The sequence below is a fragment of the Cryptomeria japonica genome, chromosome 10 (genome assembly GCF_030272615.1).
Source record: "Cryptomeria japonica chromosome 10, Sugi_1.0, whole genome shotgun sequence".
Taxonomy (NCBI): Eukaryota; Viridiplantae; Streptophyta; class Pinopsida; order Cupressales; family Cupressaceae; genus Cryptomeria; species Cryptomeria japonica.
The window spans coordinates 234,819,548-234,845,004 of NC_081414.1; the positions used below are offsets into that span (position 1 = coordinate 234,819,548).

General features: G+C 36.6%; 1 long non-coding RNA gene across 1 annotated transcript in view; it reads left to right on the forward strand.

Moving 5' to 3' along the window:
* The window catches only part of LOC131077784 (uncharacterized), a 45,906-nt gene extending 23,094 nt beyond the window's left edge, over positions 1-22,812 (forward strand). Inside the window, exons 2-3 of the long non-coding RNA XR_009113650.2 lie at positions 21,804-21,984; positions 22,113-22,812. This is a non-coding gene — a long non-coding RNA (uncharacterized LOC131077784). The remainder of the gene's footprint in view (positions 1-21,803; positions 21,985-22,112) is intronic.
* Positions 22,813-25,457: the final 2,645 nt, after the last annotated feature.

A 25,457-nucleotide genomic window follows, 5' to 3' on the forward strand; every position in this document is an offset into this window, starting at 1 on the left:
AGTACTTTGTCTTCTCCTCTAGAGAAGACAAACATAGGATCTGGTCTAGGAGAGATAAGCAGTAGTGTGGCAGATCTAGAAAAGAAGATAGAGGAGCAGAAGACTAAAGTTGTTGGTTTAGAGACTAATCCAAATGTTGCATGAGAGAAGGAAAAGAAAGAGGAAATAGAGAAGGAAAATACTAAAGAGAAGACAAAAGAGAGGAAATAGAGAAGGAAAATACTAAAGAGAAGTCAGGAGAAAGGAAAGAGAGTCTTGAGAAGGAAAGAGAGAAGGAGAAGAAAGTGAAGGTTAGAAGGATGTCAATGGGTGAATCCGGACTATCCAAAGATTTTGGAACAAAACTGTTGCAGCTACAGATGAAGTTTGAACTTGTCATTACATCAAAGGTTTTATAGGTGCCTATGACACATGTGAAGCTAGATTTGGACAAGTTGTCACCACTTCATGTGTTGCATCTGGATGATGTTCTCCACCACACGACAAGGAAGAAACATATCGTGTCTAAGGTGGAATGTATTGAGCTGATCGATGAGACAATGAAGTTTCTCATAAAGATTGATGAGACTCTTAGTGATGTAGAGCAATTTAAGGCACTGTCGAATGGATTAAAGGATTATGCTTATAACGTGGAAGCAACAATCTTGGCAGATACACAGAATAAGATAGAGGAGAAGAGACTTAGTGACTTGGCCAACTACTAGAAAGTATAAGTTCTTTTGAGAAGAATGTAGATAGTGTTGTATAAGTATATAAATTTGGTCATGTGTAGCTTGAGTCAACCCAACAAATTTAGAATAAGATAAATATTTTTGAAACTTGGATTGTCTAGTTGTCCAAGTTAGTAGACTTTAAGGAAGATGGAGATGGTAAAGGAAGAGCTCAGCTAGAGAATCTATACATAAAGCTTAATCTATTGATCAATCAAAAGGAGCAGATCAAGAATGATTTTTACTGGTTGGGAGATATTGTAGATATGCATCTCACCAGTATGGTGAAGATTCTTAAAGACACTAAGGAGCTAAATAAGATAGTAAAGGTTTTGACAAGTTGTGAAGAGGTAGAGAACCTTTTTTTGAAGATGGAGAGTTAGCATAACTTTTTGGCCTCTATAGGAGTTGATTGGAATACTGCTTGGGCTTAGCTAAAGTTCATTCATAAGAGTATCATACCTCCGGCCCAACAAGGTACTTAGATGACTTTTGGTAAAACAATTTTGGCCATGTACATATGCAGATGAGTTAGTGTCACCGTTTTAGCTTTCAATTTTGAGGAAGTGTTGTAGATAGAGGGAGTTGTATATAGTTTGTCGAATTTTGTTGTAAGAGGACACCCTTTGTCTTTGATGTCAAAGGGGGACTGATCTTGGAGTTGGCACAAGTGTTGCCACCAATGACAAAGGGGGAGATTGTTGCAAATATGAGTTCTAGCTCTCAGTGATGTCAAACTTGTTGACCTGGATGTATAACTTGGTACTATTCTTTGGTCTGAATGCGGTCTAGTATAATGCAATAACAGTGGATTAGTTCTGTGAGCATGTGGTTGTGTGGAATCCTTTTTTCAATACTTGAGAAGGCTTAAAAAGATGTATCCTGAAGTTTTCGAAGCTTTGGTGTTGATTTTTGGGATCCACAGTTGGTATTCAATCAAGTGTGACTATTTCAGTGTCAGTGTATAGAAATGTGCTGCATTCCTATGCCTGCTAGTAGTTTGGTGATGTGGTTTGATTATTTAGTGTTGTGCATATTTTTTGATGCTATCGTGGGAATCCGCAAGTACTCTTGATGGTCCGCATTATAGTTTGAGCAAGTTGTGTCGGTGCACATCAACAATGTTATCTTTTGCACCCGACCTATAATGTTTTGGTGCATGCGATTGCGTGTGGATCTATAGGCAATGATTTAGGACGGACAGGAAGGTGTGCCGACATGGTGTAATGCCTCACACGTCTCATTTTTCCTTCTGCATTGCATTGGAGTTTGTTTTTGGACCGACTGTTTTGTATTTGCATGTTACATCGAATTAGGCTGACCTAATTGATGGTGTTGAGGTTGCGGATGATATATAAAGGATGGAATCATTGAGGAAATAGATACAAATGTTGTGTTGTGAGAAGTGAATGTGAATTAGTACAAAGGTTCGAAAGCATAACAGAGCAGTAATGAAGACAATTTTTGATGTGTTTTGAACAGTGAACTGTGATCAACATTTCAGCGTATGTGGTTCTTTGCAGTTCAATCCTATTGTTTAGTGTTTGTAAGTCCTTATTGTATCCTTCCCTAAGGTTTTGCGGCTTAGCTTTGCAAGTCATCTCAGGGGCAGTGAGCTCCTTGGCCTCTGGCCTAAACATTGTAACATGATTATCTTATAGTGAGATAGTTCTCACTGTGGTTTTTCCCCGTTTATGTTTACCACGTAAAAATCGTGGTGTTCTTGTGTGGTTTCAGCTATTTACTTTCATGCATATAGTTGATGGAATGACTGTTAAGAGTAAGAGGTTAAATTTTATAGTTTTAATTTATGCTGATTCACCCCGCCCTCTCAGCATTCGGTAGTGTTTAACATTGCTATCGCGTGAATCCTTTTCAATGAGCTTCGTTTGGCTATTGTTCATGTCAGATGAAGACACTGCTATCGCGCGACACGATTTATAGTGTAGTTATGACTTTCTTTCACGTTTTCGCGCTAGTTTTAGGGTTTTCGTGCCGTTTTACAGTTTCCGGATTAAATGATGACTTTATACCTATTTAATTGTGATATAAATCATTGAAAATTGTCAACGATTTTAATCCAACTTTTTTGGGAAAAAATCGAGATCAGGGTCGGGTCTAACTTTTTGATTGATTGCGCTTAGTCGTGATTTTTTCTTGTTTTTTACTTCTTTGATTTTGACACTGTAGCCCAATTGGTACAGGGTTTTTTCTAAGTTTGACATTTTGACAATTAATAGACAAGCTCGCTCTCATAACTCACAAAAAATGCAATGAAATTCATATGCCTTTCCAGTTGAATATTCCATCATTTGCACCCATATGGTTGTTTGTTTTATTTGTTTTTGGGTTGTTATAATTTGTTACCTATTTAGGCTACTATTTATTAGCTGTTAAAACCGTTAATGCACGGTTATCCATTTCTATTTTGTATAAATCTTATCACATAATGGAAATGAAGTTATTCAATTGCTCTAACTGTTGATGTGTTTTTTAGGCACAACCAAACACAGAATAAAATACCAAAAGTATCTTATCCTCTCTTGAATAAAATCTCTCGGATGCTGAAGATTAGCTTAAGGATCATTCGAGAAGACTCCAAGGCTCATGAATGTAGGGTCACTACGTGTGGATAAGCTGTGTTGGTTGATGTGATTATGCTGGAATCACAAGGGGACTTACATATGAATGCCTGGATGCTTGATTTGTTGGAACTTAAATCATCTAATGTTGCAATTTGATGATGCTTTTTGTCCTAAGCTAACTCGGTTTTGAAAAAAAATGGCAAAAGGTAAAGGGTTGAGAGGGTCTATTCTAAGATCTAGAATGTGAGAAGATAGTTGAATGATTAGATGGAATCCTACTGAGCGAGGTCTCACCATCAAGCTAAACAATTTGGCACAAGCTCAGTGCAATGTTCCAAGGACATTTCAAACATGTTCAAATCATTACCATTAAACATTGCTCACCATTCAAGTTAATGCATAAACAATGGACGCTTAACAATTTGAAGTTAAGCTCATATCATTCCAGTTGACCACACAAGGCACACTTACAATCAGTAAGAGGCTAGTGGTATGGACTAGGCGGATTCCACATGAATACATTCAACAAATTCCTCCATTCAGTCTAATTTATTTATCATCTAAGATGAAGATCCAACAAGAAACCATGCACATTGTAAAGAAACAACACACTTCACCATAACTTCAATGAAAATGGAGTTCATTTACAACTTAGGCAACAATTTCTGCCTTCTCTTCCTACTCTACTCTAATTGCTATTCTACTCTTCTATTTTCACTCTATTCACTATTAACTATCAACCAACTATTATCTATTAACCTTTACAAATGAAGAGTCTGAGCTTTTATAGAGAGCTCATTTACAATGAATGGCCAGGATTGAATCTCCATCAATGGCCAAGATTTTACAATGAAACCCTAATTAGGGTTTGTTACTGCAATCTCAATTTGGCCAATGGAATGATTACAACATTTTGGCATGACCAATAGATGATAAGGGTAGGTGCCTCGGAGTTTGCGCCATCACTGGTGAGCTTGATTCACTGAATCAAGACATGCTGAGGTAGATGTTCCTTGATTGGTAGAGATAGTGACTGGGATGATGACTGGGATGGACCTCCAACTTGCACTTTGTGGACTTGATTTGATTCATCATCATGAAGGGATGTTGAGAGAGATCTCTTAATACTCAACATTATCCAGTTGCTCAATGTGATGATGATGATGATGATGATGAGAAGCAAACTTTGATTAACTCTTTTGAAACTATCTACTTCTCGAATGCCTTGATCATGGAAGTGCAAGGTATAGATCTTAGTTTTGAAGTATTGATGGTGCCTTGGAATGACCTCTTGATGTCACTATTGCCTTTCTCCTTCCTTCTTAATTTCTTTCTTCATCTCCTGCAAAACAACAAGCAAGTATCAAACACACTTGATATATAGGTTTAATTAAAGCATATAAAGAGGATTCCCCATCATGAAGCAACACTTGAAGTTACTTTTTGTTCGTGAAGAGGAGCTCTTGAAGTCTACTCTCAAGCCTCTGCTCATGAAGTTCGCCTTGTCTCATGAAGTGATCTTTGAATTTTCATCCTTTCAACTCAAAATGATTCTTTCCAATCATCAAATCTCTTTTAATGTAGTGGTCTTGTAGTCAATCTTGCAAATTCACCCTCAATTAGGAACACATGAAGTAAAATTCACTCTGTAACTTTTACACTTGAAATTCACCCTTGAAGCTCAAAACATGAAGTTCGCTCCACTCTGTCCATTCATGAAGTTTACCTTCATAGGGAATTTGCTCCATTTTCTCAAATCATGAAATTCACGCTCAACCTCCAACTCACGAAGTGCATTTTGTATAAAGTTTGCTCCATTTTATTGGTTCGTGAAGTTCATTTGAATGGAATCCGCTCCTAACCATCAACTCATGAAGTAGACTTGTAAAAACTTTGCTCCAAATGTCCCAAACATGAAATTCACTCCACTTTTGTAACTCATGAAGTTGTGAATTTCGCTCCACTCTTGCAACTCATGAAGTTGTGAATTTCGCTCCACTCTTGCAACTCATGAAGTTGTGATTTTCGCTCCTGGAAGGCAACTCATGAAGTTGTGAATTTCGCTTTTGGAAGGCAACTCATGAAGTTGTAAATTTCATCCCAAGGAGTGTGCACATGATGTCTTATTTCAATCACATTGCTTGCTAGCTTGTTTCTTCCAAACATGAAATCCGCTCCAAAACTCTCAAACCTGAAGTTCGCTCCATCACTTCAACTCATGAAGTTGCTTCAAACATGAAATCCGCTCCAAAAGCCTCAAACTTGAAGTTCGCTCCATCACTCCAACTCATGAAGTTGCTTCAAACATGAAATCCGCTCCAAAAGTCTCATACTTGAAGTTCGCTCCAACACTCCAAGTCATGAAGTTGTTTCAAACATGAAATTCGCTCCAAATTGTGAGATCATGAAGTAGGAATTTCGCTTGGGTTGCTCAACTCATGAAGTAGAGAATTTCGCTCCAACTTAGCAACTCATGAAGTAGGGAATTTCGCTCCGATTGTTGAACTCATGAAGGTGCTCCAAATTGAATCTATTCGAGGCAAGTGTTATTAATCATTCTTCACTTCCCTTTCAACTTTGCTCATGTAGGCTTGGTCATGTGTGCTCATTGATGAATTTCGCTCCAAGGAAGCAAGTCATGAAGTTCAAGTTCGCTCCAAGGGGTGGAGTCATGAATTTCGCTCCGAAGTGCTAACTCCTGAAGTTCACTTGTGAGTGCTTGAACATGAAGTAAGTTGCTCTTCATCTCTTTATCTTCCATTTCGCTTGTGAAGCCTTGAAGACCCCAACTCATGAAGCTCGCTCCAAAGTGCCAACTCTTGAAGTAGAAAAATTCACTCCGAAAGCTCAACTCATGAAATTTGCCCTTGATCGTTTGAAGATGAAGTAATTGTTTTCAAATCTCTCCCATTCTTCCGCTTCCAACATGAACCAGCTCATTCCAAGGCCCTCAAGCATGAAATTCGTTCCAAGAGTCTCACTCATGAATTTCGTTTCAAACCCTGAGTTCATGAAGTTTTGAAGATGAAATTCACTCCCGAGGCTTTGAAGATGAAGTTTGCTCCTGAGGTTAAGTTCATGAAGTGGATTTCAAACCAAGACCAAACTCCTGCTTGCGCTCTCAACTTCAATACCTGATAACTTGCTCAACACGAGATCTTAGAGTGAGTCTTCGCTCTGTGGGAGAAATTTAAGAAATTCACTACACAAGGAACATGTTCATGAAGTGAAGCTTGTTCTTTTAAGAGGGGCACTTGAAGTGACCTGCAAATTGACAATCCTTCCTTACTCATGATTGAACTCATCATGCCTAGACTTTGCAAACCTACTACACACTTATGCAAGACTATCCACCTGACTCCTAGCCATTTGAGCATCTATACCTTTCTAATGCAAAGGCTAATAGCAAGGACACAACTAACAACTAAGGAAAAAGTGGGGGTCCTCATTTGCAATGGGGCGATGTGTGAATACCTCACAACACTACCAAATTTAATATGGTATCAGAGCATAAAGGATTATGTGCCTATTATTTAGTTTTCCTTATAGAGGTCATCTCTTTTGTATCTTGAGATCCAAGGCAAAATCATTTTTGTGAGTAGTGATATGTGAGCAGCGTGTCAATTTAGAATAGAAGGTACAATCGTTTAATATTTGTTTTCAATTGGTCCCCATTTATTCCTCTGTTCATGTATGCTCATTTCACCCAATCAAAGAATTGTGGGGGTGAAATCTGCTATTGCAGCCCATTTTACGTCTTTGTTTTGATTGTTGTTTCTATTGTTGCCATTGTAGCGGATATAAGCTAGTTCTAGAGCTTTATTCCTTTGAAAATTGTCATTATTTGAGCAAATTTTGTCAAGTTTGGTCCTGAGGTCTTTGACATTGGTTTCTCTGATTTTGGAGCTCCACCAAATTGCTAAGTTTGTGAAAATTTGTTGTCATTGCCAAAGTTGTGCGTTGAAGATGTGAGAGGCAGATAAGGCACAATTATCTCCACCTAAAGTGTGGGAAATCATCTCTGAAGAGCTGTTTGTCATCCTAAGCGGCGGCTCTTGCATTCTTCCGCCCAACTTGAGAAGATCATGACATCTGCACCAATCTTGGTATGGCGCAGGTCATTGAATCTCCATATGTATGGCGATTTGAGGGCACTAGTGTGCAGTAGCCTGAATTTTTTAGTGGGCGATAAATTGCCATTGAGGAAAAGTTTGATTTGTTCAACGAGCAGCAACCTTTGTGTATGAGTTAATCTTGGGCGTGAAATGTCTTCGCCCAAGTTCTGAAGGTGCTGCCATTGGAGATAAAGCAAATTATTGGATTCTCAAGCTGTTGTGTGTAATGTCCCCACTTTGAAATATAATTTAATAATAAATAATAACAAATACAAAAGAATAAAAATAAGAATTAAATATAAAAGAATATAATTAAATAAAAATTTGATTAGAGTTAGTGAATGTAATGTCATGAAAGTGTGCGTGCTACCAGTTGCCATGAACTTACATTCCAAGTGAATCCCTCGAACATTGTATGAAGTATGGGCGTGTCTGATAATACGGCGAGGGACTTTATGGGCTAGGCCAAACAGGCATTTGAGAGCCGATACAGGACATAGTTGTGCCACCCGATATCAAGATATTCTTACAGCCCAATGGAATAACTATACAGGAAATCGAAAAACTATTTATAAATGAAGAAATTGACTATCTCCCAGTCAGCGGTTAAGAAGGAATAATATTGGCAAAGGCAGCAATGTAATATGATAGATATGAGATATTAATCCCAACATAAGGAAGGAATACGATCTGCTAAGGTACCAGCGCAGTTATTAAAAGGTTGAGTTTATTATCAAACAGCGATCCTTTGATATTAAAGTATTAAAACAAACCACAGTAATGATACACCAAGATCAACATTGTCTTGATACCGTAATTCTCAAGTAATACAATATGCTGAGGCAGTGAAGTAACTAAGGTGAAATCCAGTAATACGAGTTGGTCAAAGACAATGAAGAGATGCGATTCATTAGTTTTCTGAAGAATTATTATTATCCGTAAGATGCGGTCACATAAATCTTTAATTAGAGAAAAGGAGCGATGAGTTTAAGAGAACCTATCTACTGTGAAGAGACGTGCCCCAAGAGATGTTACCAATCAAGGTATATAATATCAAATCCATTCTATACAGGAAGGAGGGGTTTTTTTCATCTCTTTTAATTATCCTGGGGGGATCTGCTCTATATTGAGTGATTGCCTTTGGCATTGTTAGTTGCATATACAAAAGGAAAGAAAAGGAGATAATATTGGCAACCATCGAATAGATTGGGAATTATTATGTATAGTCTGTGCCATCCATCAGATCAGAACTGAACTGTTGTTAAGTTACAGGCAGTAACATCCTTGTTGTTAGCGGTATGCATAGCGATGCGCTTAGTATGTATAATATAGAAGGCTGCTGATGTTGCTATGCAGAATCTAATAATATTATGAATATTAATAATGACATAATAATTATAACTTACTGTAATACGGGTGACTGCTCTGCAGATATATATTTATTAATAATATCTGAAAATAGATAAAGGTATATGAATATATAAATATAAATATAAATATATCTCTATATAAATACATATATAGAAATAACGCTTTGATCAGACAAATAAAATCAGAATATAAATCAGAAGAATTCTTAAGTTATATGTTTTTCTGTTATGACTGTTAGTATTAAAGAAGTTGGGAAAGGAGACGTTTTCACGTAGGGGACATTCCAATTGGTTTGACTCTTGCATTAAGAATTATGGATGTATGATAGATGAACATTTATTTATTAATAGTTAATTGATTGAGTTGTGGAATATCATTGATTTGATTCATGTTAAGGTGGAATTGTCTCCTAATGTATTTAGTTTGAGTCATAAGTATATTGAAATAGATTAATTATGGTTAAAATATGCGTAGACCTAGTAGGGGACATTACATTGTGATAGAATTTCCTGCTATGGACCTAATCCCTATGCTAGGCTATGAGCCTTCATTGTTTAGGTTGCCACTATTTTTTGGCAAAAGTAACCTTTTGATGCAATTTTGAGGATGACTTTGGCTTCTGCTGCTGCCTAAAACAAGTCACCAGCAAGGATAGAGAACAATGTGTGTCGTGATCTGCGACATGGTGCAGCATGTGGGAAATCGTGGCTTATTTGCTAGAACCTCTGGAAACTATGCCATCATTATCAGTCAACTCTTTTAGTGACACCACCATTTGGAGCTATGACCCTTGTGCTGCACCCGAGCTAGTTCTAGTGTAGTAGGTTGAATGTTGTTTCACCTTTTTAGTCATTTCAAGTTACTTTTATTTTTTAATTAGAGCAGCATTTTTTATTATGGTTGTTCGGGAGTTGTGAGATGCAATTATTAGGAATTGAAATCCGTTTTTAGAGTGAACAATGTAAAACTATGGTTTTCTCTCTTTCATGATAATTTGGGAGAAAAAAAAAAGAGAGAAAAAAAAAAATCCAAGGGTATCAAATCACTTTTAAACAAAAATTTGAGGGGGGGGGGGGAGATGACTCTTTTGTCTAAAATAATGTCTAAATGTTCTTTTCCTTAAGGTGTTATTTTTATTCTTATATTATCGTCTTCTCTCCTGAGTGATGAAAAATAAGACTAGAAAGCACTTTATTTGCTAACAAAATGGTCAGCAGTTCTCCAAAGTTTCTTCTCCCAGATTCCCAATTGTTACGTGGAAATAATTATTTTGCCTGGAAGATGAAACTCAAAATTCAACTCGAGTTTGAAGAAGTCTGGGATGTGGTTAGTGGAATCACAACAAGACATAAAATGGATGTTGATGAGCAAAAGAAATTTGATCAAGTTGATAGAAAAACAAAATTGATCATTATGTTCAGCGTGTCTGATGAAGTTTAATGTTTCATCCGAGACTCGTCCATAGCCAAAGACGCATGGGACAAGCTCAAGACAGTAAATGAGGCAAAGAATCAGAATCAAAATCTGCATTTGCAAAGTTAGCTACATAGCCTAAAGATGAAGAATGGACACAGTTAGAATCCTTCCTCAAAAGGGTAGCAGAGTTGAGAGCTTTGCTACTCGCATTAAGACAAATAGTTGATGATGCTGTCTTGGTGCCTATTGTCTTATGGGCACTACCATCCAAATACGTGGTTTTTGTGACAACATTGAACTTCACAGAGAAGACACCTACTTTTGAGAAGTTGGTGAATCTACTATAGAAAGAAGAGTTTATAATCCAGGAACATGGTGAGGATGATCATGCAATGACTACACATCATAAAGGCAAGAAGCCTATGAAGTAGTCTAGTGGACAACCCAAATCGAGCAATTCATCCAAAATTCAAAAGAAGTGTCCAATATGCAAAAGGGTTGGACATGATGTGAAAAATTGTTGGTAAAACTCCTTGGCCAAAGGATCATCCAACAAATCACATCCAAAGAAGCCATTTCAAAGTGGCAATACATGATGGAAATAGAAGAACAAACATAAACAAGGCAATGTTGTTGAAGCAAAAGATCTTCTAGACGAGGAATATGTGTTTTCAGCCCATACTTCAAAAGATGGTTCACAATCAACCTCACTATGGTATGTGGACGTGGGTGCTACAAAGCACATGACTAGACAAAGGGAGTGGTTTCTCACATTGAAACCTCATCACGGTATAGCCACTCTTGGGGATGATACCATTTATGACATCAAAGGTATTGGTAGCATCTCTTTATAGTTTGGCATACATTGCTGCATGCTTACTGATGTTTTGTACGTGCTAGGAATTACCAAAAATCTTCTTTTTGTTAATCAATTTCTTGATCATAACCTTAATTTTGAATTTGATACGAATCAGGATAAAAAGGTATGTCTTATCAAAGATAAGTCTAAAAATGCACAGATTGTTGCCAGTACCACTGAGATCGGTAAAATGTTTAGGTTTCATACGATTGCTAATAATCAAGCCTTGGTAGCTAAAGATGGTGATCTAGCTATGCTTTGGCATATCATAGATTTGGTCATTTGAGCACTAGTTACTTGCTAACACTTAGTAAGAAAAGCATGGTAAAAGGGCTTCCCTCACTTGAGAAGTCGAGTGCCAGATGTTCCAGTCGTAGTGCAAGCCAACCTTTGCAGCTGGTACATACTGATCTGTGCGGCCCCATGGCACTAAGTCATAATGGATATAGGTACTTTCAGCTTTTTGTTGACGATCACACAAGGAAAATGTGGGTATATTGTTTGCAACATAAAGATGAAGCTTTTTTCTATTTCACAGAGTTTCGCACTTATGTGGAGAAATATACAAATCACTGTATTCTTTTCCTTTGCTTAGATCGAGAGGGGGAATACAATAGCACTAATTCTCCACGCACCTAAAGGAAAATGGAATCCGGTGTCAACTGACTGCAACATACACACCTTAGCAAAATGGAGTTGCTGAACAGAGAAATTGCATCATCATGGAGATGGTTCGAAGCATGTTGAAGGATTCTCAACTAGGACGTGCATATTTGGCTAAAGCTGTGCACACAATAGTTTATCTTCTAAATCATGCACCAATCAAAGCACTTGATGGCATCACAATAGAAGAAGCATGGACAAGGGTAAAGCCATCTATCTCTCACCTTCGTGTGTTTGGATGCACTTCCTATATGCACATTCCTAAACAAAAAAGAAAGAAGCTTCATGAAAAATGAATGCAATGTATTCTTCTTGGATATTGTAATGAGTCTTAAGGGATATTGCCTTATGGATCCTAACACAAAGAAGATGTACATTAGTAGAGATGTAATTTTTGATGAGAAGAGTGAGTCAAGTTCTCTCACATCATCACTTGCTCCTAATAGTGCTCCAATATTCAACATGGATGGGAAAAATGATGGGGATGTTGATAGTCAATCTAATTCAACACCTACAAATGTCACAAGACCTAAGTGGTATAGTAGTACCGTTCGTGATGCAAAGCTAGATGGAGTTCTAGACACTTCCACTTCAGGTCCAAGGACTCGCAGCATGGCTTGCAATGAGGTAAATCAAAGCCTTCTAATGTTCAGGAAGCACAAGAATCAAAGCCTTGGAAAGAGGCTATGGATGCAGAGTATCAATCTCTAATGAAAAACAACACCTGGGAGCTTGTTGATCTATCACTTGGTAAGAAAGCAGTTAGATGTAAATGGATATTTAAGACTAAATATAAGGCAAATGGTAGTATAGACAAACACAAGGCTAGACTTGTAGCCAAGGGTTATGCCCAAAAAGAAGTGATAGACTATGAAGAAACATTCACTCCCACAACAAAAATTAAAACCATTAGAATGATTTTTGCTTTAGCTGCCCAACTTGGATGGAAACTATACCAAATGGATGTAAAAAGTGCATTTCTCAATGGAGACCTTAAGGAAGAGGTCTATATTACCCAACCAGAGGGATACATTGTACTTGGTAAAGAAGAAAAGGTATGCAAATTTGTTAAGTCCCTATATGATCTCAAACAAGCTCCTAGAGTGTGGTATATTAAAATTGTTGAACATCTGCTACAACATGGTTTCACTGGGCATCAATATGATCCTAATCTTTATCTCAAGGATCAAGGAGGTGATATTGTGATCATGAATGTATATGTTGACAACTTTGTTATCATAGGTAGCTTAGAAGCAATGGTTGAAACAACCAAAAATGATCTCAAGAAGGCTTTTGATATGACAGATCTCAAGCTATTGCACTATTGTTTTGGTTTGGAGGTATGGCAAACAAATCAACATATGTTTGTATCTCAAAGAAAATATGCCAAGACATTGCTTGTGAAGTTTAGAATGATGGATTCCAAACCCATGTCTACACCTATGGAATCAGGATTGCAGTTATCTACATCTAATCCATCTCCTCAAGTGAATGCAACTTTTTATTGAAAGATGATTGGAGGTTTGATTTACGTGACATATAGTAGACCAAATATTGGTTTTGTTGTTAATTATCTTTCACGATTCATGCAAGAACCAAGAATATGTCATTGGAAAGTAGCAAAATGGGTACTAAGATATATCCAAGGTACATTGAATCATGGTTTGGAATATAAAAAGGATGATCAATTCTTCTTGACAGGATACATAGATGCAGACAATGTAGGTTCAGTTGATGATAGAAAATTGATATCAGGATTTGTTTTCTTCCTAGATTCAGTGTAAAGTTTTATTCAATTGCAATAAAAGAACAAATTATATATGTGAGAATTTTATATGATTATATTGTCTAATAATCTGATTGTTTTGTTGCAGGCTGAAGGAGAGATATCATTAATATTTTATATGTCTTCTCCAAATGATTCATGTCGGGCTTTATATGTTGTAGAAGACCGGTCAATAGATGTCTTGACCGGTCATGTCTTTTAGACATGACTGATCAAGGCACCTATTGATCAGTGTCTTTCCATATTGCACATCCCGATTTCGGTTATGTTTGGTAACTAACATTTAATACTTAAACACTCGGTTGAAACGGTGTTAGTTATGATGCTTTGTTAATGGCTTGATTATAAATGTTTATCGGTATGAACTAAACCCGATAACAAATAGCATTACATATGCTATCGGGTTATTAGCCCGATAGCATTTAGATCGACGCTTAACTATGTTAAGCAAGTCATCGATCTAATCCATCTTTATCCAATGCCAATATCATAATCATGATCAATGTTACAATCTTATAAACATATTCAGTTCGGAAAGCATAAATCAGATAATCTAATAGCATAGATGAATAAACCATAACAGAATAAAGGAGATTAACGGGTTAGAGAAGTCTTATCTTGCAGAAGCTACTAATGCATTAGCACTCCCTCTTAGCTTTGGAAGATAGATAAAGTAACCTGCATCACATTTCTCATTCATAACCAGAATAATGTCAGTCTCCAAGAATATATATCATCTATACATATGATATGAAGTACCATCAGGACACAAGATACAAATATAAAACATCACTCTAAGTATGTGACATAGAGTATCACCTAACCATGTGATATAAAAGATTCATCATTTCATTATGACAAGATATCACCTGAACATGTGATATCAGTATTGCCTAAACACGCAATACTAAGGATAAACATATGAGGATGGTTAAATTCTCATCTTATCCAGGTTGTGATATGTGCACAAACATTTTATACAAATGTTTTATCACAACACCATCATGGCACATCCATGACATACCAAAGATCCAACATGATAACTGGTTTAGAGAATCATAAGATCGTCACCTTATGATGTCTGCATACAAGTGTTCATAATCTGAGAGATCGTCACCTCTTAGATATGAACACGGGGGGTGAAACCCAAAATGTCCCAACATGACAAAAGAAGTTTACACATTAAACATCTTATTTACAAAGCATATTACCTTTCTATCATACCTAAACCTTTTCAAAAGTGATCAATCTTCACTCTGGAAAGAGGTTTGGTCAGAATGTCTGCAGTTTGATCTCCTGTACAAACATATTCTAATTGAATTACATTCCTGTCAACCATATCTCGTACATAGTGGTATGGGATCTCAATATGTTTGGACCTGTCACGGAATACTGGATTTACTGAAAGTTTTATGCAGCTCTGATTGTCACAATGAATAATAGTAGGTTTCATAGGTTCTCCAAACAATCCCACAAGCAACTTCCTAAGCCATACTGCCTCTCGGGCAGCCATAGAAGTTGCAATATATTCGGCCTCGGTGGAACTTTGAGCTACAAAAGACTGCTTTCTGCTGATCCAAGATATCATGGTTGAACCTAAACTGAAACAACACCCTGAAGTGCTTTTTCTGTCAGTCACGCTGCCAGCCCAATCTGAATTTGTAAATCTGTGTAGATCTATATCAACTTTCTCATATTTAAGACCAAGGTTTAGGGTACCTTGTAAGTATCTCATAATATGTTTTACTGCCACCAGGTGTATCTCCTTAGGTTCACACATAAACTGACTTAGAGCATTAACAACATAACATATATCTGGCCTTGTATTTAATAGATACATTAGGGACCCAATCATCTGCCTGTACTGAGTAGGATCAGTGGATTGTGATTCTGCTGTTGGTTCTTTAAGTTTATGTAAGTTGGTTTCCATAGGAGGGGTCATGGGCCTACAGTTTAGCATTCCGAATCTCGTCAAAATGTCCAAGGTGTACATTCCTTGGTTTAGAACAATATTATTGGAATTCTGCCATACTTCTAACCCTAGAAAGTAATGAAGTAGTCCCAAGTCCATATCAAATTCTGTGGATAGATCTTTCTTGCATTGATCTATAAGGTGATCATCTCCTATGATTAATAGGTCATCAACATATAAAATCAATTTATTTCTTTTGTAGTCGAGATTAGGATCTGCATCATTTTTAGTGAAACCTAGTTTTGAGAGATAGGTGTCAATTCTTTCATACCAGGCCCTGGGAGCCTGTTTGAGCCCATAGAGAGCTTTCTTAAGTCTACATACATGAGACTCTGCATTATGAATTTCAAACCCTTCAGGTTGCTCTAGGTAGACTTCTTTTGAGATCTCACCATTTAAAAATGCTGTCTTAACATCCATCTGGTGTACCTTCCATCCCTTTGCTGCTGCAATGGCTAGTACAACTCTTACCGATGTATATCTGGCAACAGGTACAAAAGTTTCTTCATAATCTAATCCTTCCCTTTGTGAGAACCCTCTAGCTACAAATCTGGCCTTGTGTTTTTCAATACTACCATCTGAAGCTTGTTTGATCTTGAAAATCCATTTAGATGAAACAACAAATTTCTTAGTTGGCCTAGGAACAATCTCCCAAACATCATTCTTCATAATGGATTGATACTCTTCAGACATGGCATCCTTCCATACTTGATGTTCAAGTGCATCTGATATATTGTTTGGTTCAACTTTAGAGAGATCATTCATAAGGGCAACATAGCTAGTGAATTTATTAGGCCTTTTACTTTCCCTTAAGGTTCCTGAAGGAGCAGTAAAGTTCTGAGCTTCTGTTACAGTCTTGGTGGCCCATGGTGGTCTTTTCTTGAGTTTTTCTCTAGGTGGGTTTTGAGTTTCACCTATAGTCTCCTCAGGATTCTCCCTTTGAAGCTCAGGGGTAGGATCTTCTTCTATGTTAGGAGTAGGGATATAGATTTCAGGTTCTATTGTACTTTGGGCTCTTTTGAAGGCTAAGTCTTCTTCAAAGATTACATCCCTACTAAGTTCAATATTTCTTTGACCTTGTATATAAATTCTATAGACCTTGGATGTTTCACTATATCCTACAAGTATTCCCCTTTTTCCAGAAGGTTCTAGTTTTAGTCTTTTCTCTTTAGGTACATGTATATAGAGAAGACACCCAAATATCCTAAGGTGGCTGATATCTGACTTTATTTTGGTGAAGACTTCCTCAGGAGTTTTATCTTCAAGGTGGGAGTGAGGACATCTGTTTTGTATATATACCGCAGTTCTAGTTGCTTCTGCCCAAAGTTTGATATTTAGATTTTGATCAAGGATCATGGCTTTGGCAGCTTCTACAATAGTCCTATTTTTCCTCTCAGCTACCCCATTTTGTTGAGGATTATAAGGTATTGTTAACTCCCTTTTAATCCCTGAATTCTTACAAAAATCTTTAAATAATTCTGAAGTATATTCCCCCCCATTGTCAGTTCTTAGGGTTTTAATTTTATTTCCTGAGTAGTTCTCCGTTAGTGATTTGAATTCTTTAAACCTATTGAGGATCTCTTCTGATTCTTTACATTTCAGAAAGTAGATCCAAGTTTTCCTAGAGTAGTCATTAACAAATATTACATAATACAAAATTCCCCCTAGAGAGGGTTCAGACATAGGTCCACATACATCAGAATGAACTAATTCTAATATTTTGCTTGTCTTCCTAGTACTATTTTGGAAGGCACCCTTGGTATTTTTACCTAGGGCACATCCCTTGCATGCCTCTGAATGATATTGCTTCAACTTAGGTAGACCTGTGACAAGATTTCCCATAGATGATAAAACCCTATAGTTCAGGTGGCCTAGTCTTCTATGCCACACCTCATTTGCATTTGTGGCTTCATGAATTAAGGCTAAGTTGGGCTCTGTGCATAGCTCATACAAATAGCCTTGTCTTTGTCCAATGATTTTAGCTTTCTTGATGGTAGAATTTCTCGGCTAAGCCAACACCTTGTTTTCCATGAAGGTCACTCTGTATCCATTATCCTCTAGTGTTGATATGGAGACTAGATTTCTTTTGATGCCAGGGACATATAGTACTTTTCAAGTTGCAATGACATGCCCGTCTTTAATTTGATGATGCAGGTTCCAATTCCTTTGACTGGATGTGAGGAATCATCTCCGATGTTTACTTCCTCATCATTCTCCTCTATCATGGAGTCTAGCACTTCTCTAAAACTGGTAATGTGTCTGGATGAACCACTGTCGATCATCCATGAGTTAGACTTGTTTGTTGTATGGCTTGTGAGTGCTGAGTAGAGGACATAGTTCTCGAAGTCATCTTCCCTTTTGAATTTTCCTACTTTGACAAATGTGGCTTGTTTGGTTCTCTCCGGACATTTCGCAACATAGTGTCCGAATTTGTCACACCTATAACATTGAATATGTGATAGGTCTTTCTTTGGAGTGTTTTTGCCTTGATGACTTTTTCTTTTCCTAAATTGCTTCTTCTTACTTTTCTTATTTGCGTTAGTATTTAGGACTTGAAGGTCTTCGTCTATGTTCTTTTGTTTTATTCCAATTTCGTTCAATCTTGACTCTTCTTGGAGACAATCATCTCTTAACCTTTCAAACTTAAGATATTTGGACCTTCCACTAATGCCTTGGACAAATGTATTCCATCCACTGGGCAACCCATCTAGAGCAATGAGTGTTAATTCTTTACTCTGGATCTCATAATCAAGGGTTGCAAGTTCATCTCTTAGGGTTGATATTCGCATAAAGTAGGAGTTGATTGTCTCCCCTTTGTTCATCGTGATATGATTTATCTCTCGTTTCAATGCCAGAGTACGACTTGCATTTGATATCTCAAATGTCCTTTCAAGTGCTTTGAACATTTTGTAAGCCATCTCTTGTTTCTTTATGATGGGCATTATGTTGTTTCTTACCCCATCAACTATTATTTTAATAGCCTTTTCATTTCCCTCAATCCATGCTGTTTTGTCGGGTTCATTCTTGGGTGCTGCACTTTCAGTTTGAACATATGAATCAACTTTGTTTTCTCTCAAAATCATTTTGATTCTAAACTTCCAAGCTGAGAAATCATCGCTACCTCCGAGTCTATCTTCGAATCTAATAGCGCTGGCCATTTTGGAAATGTGATGTAATATATAATTTTGTTCTTGAATTATTCAGAAATTGAATAGCCTCAGATTCGATTAACCCGGCTCTGATACCATGTAAAGTTTTATTCAATTGCAATAAAAGAACAAATTATATATTTGAGAATTTTATAGGATTATATTGTCTAATAATCTGATTGTTTTGTTGCAGGCTGAAGGAGAGAGATCATTAATATTTTATATGTCTTCTCCAAATGATTCATGTCGGGCTTTATATGTTTTAGAAGACCGGTCAATAGATGTCTTGACGGGTCATGTCTTTTAGACATGACCGATCAAGGCACCTATTGATCGGTGTCTTTCCATATTGCACATCCCGATTTCGGTTATGTTTGGTAACTAACATTTAATACTTAAACACTCGGTTGAAACGGTGTTAGTTATGATGCTTTGTTAATGGCCCGATTATAAATGTTTATCGGTATGAACTAAACCCGATAACAAATAGCATTACATATGCTATTGCATTAATACCCCAATAGCATATTAATGCCGATTCATAAATGAATCGACATTAATATGCTATCGGGTTATTAGCCCGATAGCATTTAGATCGACGCTTAACTATGTTAAGCAAGTCGTCGATCTAATCCATCTTTAGCCCGATAGCATTTAGATTGACGCTTAACTATGTTAAGCAAGTCGTCGATCTAATCCATCTTTATCCAATGCCAATATCATAATCATGATCAATGTTACAATCTGATAAACATATTCAGTTCAGAAAGCATAAATCAGATAATCTAATAGCATAGATGAATAAACCATAACAGAATAAAGGAGATTAACGGGTTAGAGAAGTCTTATCTTGCAGAAGCTACTAATGCATTAACATTCAGGACCCTATTTCTTGGGGAAGTAAGAAGCAAGCCACAGTTCCTCGTTCCTCAATAGATGCAGAATATCGTGTAGCAAGTGCAATAGTTTTTGAAGCAGTTTAGCAACGCCGCATATTAGAAGGATTGGGGGTACCACAAAACCAGCTTACAGTCCTCTATTGTGACAATCAGAGTGTTCTCAAGCTTGTTTGTAATCCAGTGTTTCATGAGCGGACCAAGCATATTGAAGTTGACTGTCACTTCATTCGAGAACATTTTCAGCAAAACAACATCTAGCTCCATTTCTGCTCAACTCAGGAACAACGTGCATATATCTTCACTAAGCCTCTTTCACGCGTGAAATTTGAAAGTTTTTAGGATTCTCTTATTAGTACTTTAAAGCAATGATGTAATAAGGGGGGATTATTGGATATTCCATCATTTGCACCCTTATGGTTGTTTGATTGTTTGTTTGTTTTATTTGTTAGCCTATTTAGGCTACTATTTACTATTCATTAAAACTGTGAATGCATGGTTATCCATGTCTATTGTGTATAAATCAATCACATAATGGAAATGAAGTTATTCCATTGCTCTACCAAATTTAATATTTCCTTCATATTCATACCATTGTAGCTTTTATTTTATGCTTGCTTATGTAAGCCTTGATGGGTATTAACTAGTATCTCTAATTGAAAATAGGAAGCATAAATTGTAACCTGAAGTCGAGCTTAAAGCATTAAGGAGGGAGGCATGGGCCTCATAAAATAGTAATTTTCTATGTTCCAGTTTTGGGAATGAGAGATGGTGGGGGCCAGTGGGGACCGGAATTTGGGAATGACAGCTGGTGGCACAATTTTTTTTGGTTTATAAATATAATTAAAGTAGAGGGCCAGAGCCAATTTTTTTGTGATATAGGGTGGTTTTGAGATGTGGAACCCCCTCACAAAGCTTAAATAAGGCCTTCAAGATCATATGGACTGTCATAACACATGCCATTTTTTATAATTTTATCACTGTGTTTTCTCCAACACCAAGTCCTCACTGTTTCTGACCAAATCTTCATTCTTCCAAGAAGTAAGGGTGAAGCTGGAGAATCGTACCAGTCAAAATGGTGAGGGCTACACAGTTAAAGACAGGAATATTGTTATTTTTGAATATTTTTAAGTTTCTTTCTTCTCTGTTTTCTTACTTCTAGTAAATGAGTTTTTAGAAATTCCTTACAGCAGTCAGCAGGAACTCACGAACATTTATGAAAAGTTGATTACAATGAACATCCACCAGCAATCTTCCCTCACCGCTTCCACCATTTGCTACTAAGCCTAAGGTGTTGACATATGAATTAAGAAATAATTGAAGTTTGAACTTAAATTTCCTGAAGTTAAGGGAGTGTGCATCTTATTAAACAAAACTAATAACAGCTGTTTTAATAGTCTATTTTCCTTTAATACCATGTAAATATTCCTTCTCTCCTCCGAGATCAACCATTTGTACATGCCATCATATTGTCTACCTGTTGAAAAAATGTTTTTCCCCCTGCCTTCATGAATATTTTAGTGTTTTTGAGTTATCCATCTTTTTCCTGATTTATTTCTGAGTAATTGAATTCTATTTATGCTTTTGGTTTTCCAAGTCAATCTTGAGTCTAAGTAATTCTACTAATTTCTGTGGTCACGGGTATAGTAGCTGACAGTCTTAGCATGTCACAAATGAGGTTGAAATCACTCCTTAACTAGAGAGGAGTTTGCTCATGTCAATTTGAGACAAACTGTCCAGTTGCTTGGTTTACTCTTTCTGAGGATTGAAAAATATCATCACTTTTTTGATTTATTATTTTCTGCTGTTCAAATTCATAAGGTGATATGCCTCAGTTCCTATGAACCTATTTCTATGCAGAGATCACATCCTATGTGTGCTGGAAACTTTTGATTAATAATAAAAAATGCTGGTAAATGTCTCATTGGATACGTTCATAGCCACCTTATGGGTGTTATTTGTTATAATTATTTTCCTTTTCTCTTACTGCACTACATGGCTTGCAAATTTTCTAAGTCAACGTAGGCCTCAACTGTGGTAGGCAACAAGTATAATTCGATATCGAGTGTTGGCTCAAAAAACTTGTTTGGGTCTTTGTAGTTGATGCTCTCTGTATTATGGGAATATGTTCCAAGGATACGTTGCAATTGTTTGCGACATATGATGTTCATTTTATGTAAAATCCTAATATTGTCAAATATCAAGAAATATGTTAATTGTCTTCTCCAATTGTTTTTGTCAATTAAGCGGGAGGAAAAAATTAGCAAATTTTTTCTTGCAGAACTACTTGTGAAGATGGATGAAGGTTCTCCTACATTTTTTTTACAAAGACAGAAGTTGCTTGTTCTCCAAAACAATGCAAATTGGAGGGACCTCCTATGTTGGTTGTGTTGCAAAGAGTAAGAGGGAAGCTGAAATAAAGGCTGCCTTTGTAGCATTTCAAGCCATCAAAGGACAAGTAGGTAAGTTTTATCATTATTTGCATTCTCTTAGCCAACTGCATATTTATTAGGTATCCTGATTTTTCCTGTGATCTCGTAAATGCTATTTGTAGCCACTCAAACTGCTGACCTGTTGAAATCTGTTACAGGTGTCATGAGTTGAAATGGCCCACCAAAGAGTGCAAGGATATTATGTCTGAATTGAAGAGAATAACTAACAGTTTTCCTCCTTGCAATAACTTCTTAGTGGGAAACAACCTTGAGCATGCTGAGAATTACTGCAAAATGTCAATTTGGATAGTGCAGGTACAGTTGAAGAGGGCCCTGGAAATTTAAATGCAAATGATGAAAATTGAGCACCTTCGACAGAACCACATAACTAGCTTGAGCAAGAAACTTTTCTGATTCTGCCAGAGCAGAAAGAGATTGAAGCACAGAAGCAAGGTGTGCAGGAGGTTAATTTAAAAGATTTTACAATTAAGAGAAATAGAAGTGACTGTGGGAATTGTGGACAGATAAGTGGCAAGATGAAAAAAAAAGAAAAAAAATGAAAAGAACCACAGGACCATTTCAGCACACATCAACAAACAACTGATACTATCTGATGTATGTGGAAGATTTTCCCATATTTCTAGATATTCAAGTTTTGACTTGGGACTCTTTCTGTTCCTGTTTATTGGTTTCCATAATTTTCTTATGGTGAAACATCACTATTTGTATTAAATAATAATTTTTTTCTTCAATTTTTTTCACGGTACTCTGATTTGTATCAATCAGGGTCCACTGCAAAAAATATATATGATAACAAAAAAGCTAACTGTAGTGATATGATAATGTTTAAGTATGTTTACCGTTTCGCTATTTACTATTTTACCTTCTGTGCATGTGATATGCAAATGGTTACTTTCTGTTAATTTGATGATTGAATGAATTGTTTTGTGCTTACTTTCTGTCCCGAACAGGGTAGATTTCCTTACAAACAACCTTTTTTCTTTAGAGTTATGATTTGATTTGTTTTCTACTGATCTAATTGATGTAAGGTTTTGCAAGGATTAACAGAACCCTGTTGTTGACTGTGCTAAGCAAAATCTTGTCTAGTGGAATCCAATTTGATATATTTGCAGTCTATTGGTTGAAGAGCACAACCATTTACTCAAAAATCAATTCTCAGCATCAACCTCAATTAGAAATGTCCACCTTCTCACGGTTGCCTTTTGTGGGTATGGCTAGGTTGCTTGCATGTACAGAAGCCAAGTGCATGCATTTCCCTGCACTCCCAGCTTGACATGCAGGGGTCATGATCACCCCTGTAACCATTTTTTTATATAAGGCTGTTAAGCCTCATTGTAAAGGGTTCTCTCCCGATTGTCTTTAGCTTTCCTATGCTCTTTCTCTTCTCTTGAAGACTCGTAATTATTTTTGCATTTTTGCAACTGCAAGTTTGGGCCTTTGGATTTTGAATGAATTGAGATTACATTCTTGCCTTCCTTCAACTTATGCATGCTATGTATGTTTCCTTACCTTCATCATAGGTGTATGTTTTGTGGCTCTTCTCTTCATATATGCCGTGTTAACTTGTTTTCTGATTGTGACTTGTGGGAATCCTTCTCCCCTCTTGACACTTAGCAAATTCTAACCTCCATACATGCGTTTGGGTCACTCATGCAACTGAAGTTTGTGCATCTCTTGGATATTTCAGTTGACTCTTTGTGCCATTTCGATTGGGGAGAGAAACAATCTCTTATCTTGGTGCATCACCTCCTTTCATTTTAAGCATTTCTCTTTTTTTTCTTTTTTTTTCTTTTGCAATTTGTTAGGATAGGCCTAGGAGTTAGTTTTGAAATGTTGAGTTGGTTCAACACCTACACCCGGATTGAGAAGGAAGCCGACCTTCTCCGGAGGTTCAAGTCATTGCGCAAGGTCCCACACTTCGGGGTTGTTTTCATGTTTCACAAGGTTAGGGTGCGAGCTTTTGTGATAACAATAATCTCTTCATTGCTTGTAGTCTAGGCATAGTATAATCTCTGGTGAAAGTGAAAACATTATAGGCTACCATGAGGATTTGAGTTCTTTCAAGAACTCTTGAGACTTTATCAAATATTCTTACTAGCTCCTTTATAAATGCACTCGCCTTCTTGAAAGACTTATTTATCCAACTCTCCATTAGGTGAGCTGAAGTTCTTGAAGGGGTGAAAGCATAGTGTTCAGTCACACTTTTAGTTAAGTGCGAGTGAAAAAGAAATCCTACTCGGTCGAGTCTACATGGCGCCACATGGCGCCTACGTGGAGGACAGGTGGCGAGGTATACTTGACCGAGTACTACCCAACCCTACATATACCTGTCGATTGCACTTAGCCCCCCATTTGCACAGTTCGGAATTGCTGGAGCGGGAGGGGGGTTAAGAAGACTTTCAATCGAGCAAGGTAGGGCCGAAAGGCTTTTTTTCATTTTTTCATTTTTTCATTTTTTAAAATTGTTTTAATAATTTATATGTATATATTTTTAATTGTTTTAGTAATTTATATGTATAGATTTTTAATTTTTTAATTGTTTTAATAATAATATATGTATATATATTGTTTTAATTAAATATAATTAAAAACATATACAACCCAAAAACTTATACAACCCAAAAAACATATAATCACAAACAATATAAATGAATATAATTTACAAACAATCTCTCTAATTACATTCAGGCATCCATGTATACCTTCCAAAAGTTTAGAAGATCTTTTAGTTTCGTGGAGTACCAAATAATATCATATTTAATAAAGGTAAGTTTGATAAGATCATATTTGAGACACTTGGATAATGTCAAGGTTTCGAAAAAACATACACATAATTGGGAAGTAAATTGGACTATAGATCAACCCATCACCTTAAGATTGATCAACAAAAAGAGAGTGAACCACATTCTTGAGGACTTGTGAACAAAAATATGGGAACTTATTTACCATTAATTGAGTTTGCATATGATAACACTAACCATAAACACACTTCTCATTTCCTCATTGGAGGTTCGGAAGCTCAAGTATTGTATGCTTAACAAATAGGCTCGAACATGGTAGTTGTGGATCCAAATAAACTAGAAAAGATGAAAGACCAAACTTAGATTGATTAGCAATTGGGAAATGTAGTGGGTTTTTAGAAAATTTATAAATGACAAAAATATATACATCAAAATAGTCATGTATCGGAGAGAGTGTTTCTAATAAATTAGCCATTGACAAGCTTGATTAATTTTTGTCTTCCAAACTTGCATATAACTTTGTGGAACCTTTTGAGATCCTAGAACCCTTTGGTGCAATAAATACTATATAGTGAGCTTCATCATTTCATCTTCTAATTATAACTTAAGTTATTTAAGTCTTGACTCCATATATCCCCTACTTCTCTCAAGTTCTACCCCCAAATCATGATTCTAAATGTTGGTTCCCTCCCATTAATCATTGTTTTGATTAGAATTCTTTGAACATTTTAATAGTTTCAC